Below are 1,422 nucleotides of genomic sequence, written 5' to 3'. Positions count from 1 at the left end.
AACGGCAGGTGCACCGGGGAGACCCCAGGGTAGGGAACAAAATGAGAAATCGAGAGTCAAGTGTGAAAGGCTTCCTAATTCTGAGCATGAACTTTGGCGTCGGCAGCCCCCGCTCTGCCGTTAACCAGTCTTTATCTTGAGCAGTTCACTTAACTCCTGTGGGCTTCGGTTTGCTCCTCTGGATGTGAGGACCAAGTGAGCTGATACATATACACAGGGCTTAGCAGGGGGCCTGGCACTTGGTGAGCGCTCTGCTCACATGGGCAGTTCCTCCACCGTAAAGAAGATACAGAGGTGACAGAATTCAAGAAGTAACCGTGGGCACCTGTGAGGTGGAGCGATCAGCTGCTCTAAACAGGCAGAGCCCACCGGACTTCACCTCGCAGAGCGAGCTCCTGCCTGCGGGCCATCTCCCTGGTCACACAGCCCCGCTGCCAGCCCGGCAGGAAGGACCTGGCAAGACGCTTCCGCCCTCTGCCTGCCACACAGGTCCCCACATTCTTGTCTCCCGTGTCCGAGCGGTTGTGTTGGGCACCATCCTCTGCATGTGTGGGAGTGGGTGCCCTTCTCAGAGAACTTTAATGAATTTCGAGGCTTATCATTTACCTGAACGGGATTAGAAGTTCAGCTCATTTCTGGACAAACCTGGTGAACAAGCAAAGATTCCATCCACTATAGAAGACAGTTCGGTGTCAGGACTCAAGACTGAACCGTTCTGCTAGGAGAAGGTTAACGCGTGCTCACTTAAGTCCCGGGATTGAACGGAGTTGAACCAGGGAGCCGAGGCCTCGAGGTACTTGCCAGTCAAATAAGACTTCATCAGACTGGCACTGTTCTTCTCTAAGCCATTGATGACTCGAGGAATTACCCTCCCACTCTGACATCTCTGAGATTGAGAAATGGGGATTAAAGTGAATGGAAACCAGTATCACATTAACTTTAACCTCTTTTCAGAGTGGTTTTATGAATTCTGGAGGAGAGAGGAATAGGGGTAGACGGGTAGGGAGAAATCAGAGTGGCAGAGGAAGGGACGCAGAGAAAGGAAGAGGCTCAGAGTGAGGTGGAGGGGCAGAAGCAGCCGAAGCCGAGAGAAGACCCTGGGCTGGAAGAGACTGGAGGCGGAGGAGGGGCAGAGCAGACCTTGAGAAGGAAGCTTGGGAGGGGCGAGGAGTCTTGATGAGAGAGGTCAGGCCGCGGAGAGGGCTCAGGGAGGAGGTGAGCAGAGCGGTGCTGTCCCCTAGAACCCGCTGTAGCTGGGGAGGTGTGTGCAGAAATGGTGGCCCAAGCCACGTATGACTGTTGAACACTTGAAATGTGTCTAGCGTGGCTGGGGAACTGAATTTGTAGTTCTTTAAAGTTTCAGTTTAAATGCCCGCGTGTGGCTTCTGGCTACTGTATTGGGCCTTGCAGATCTAGGGAAAG

General features: G+C 53.5%; 1 protein-coding gene across 4 annotated transcripts in view; it reads left to right on the top strand.

Moving 5' to 3' along the window:
• Positions 1-1,422, top strand: part of ELMO2 (engulfment and cell motility 2) — a 39,124-nt gene that overhangs the window by 26,441 nt on the left and 11,261 nt on the right. The window lies entirely within an intron of this gene.

Source organism: Lipotes vexillifer, unplaced genomic scaffold (assembly GCF_000442215.2).
Source record: "Lipotes vexillifer unplaced genomic scaffold, Lipotes_vexillifer_v1.1 scaffold565, whole genome shotgun sequence".
In the NCBI taxonomy this organism is placed as follows: Eukaryota; Metazoa; Chordata; class Mammalia; order Artiodactyla; family Lipotidae; genus Lipotes; species Lipotes vexillifer.
The sequence above is the reverse complement of the archived record's forward strand: the minus strand, read 5'-3'. Positions and strand labels throughout refer to the sequence as shown.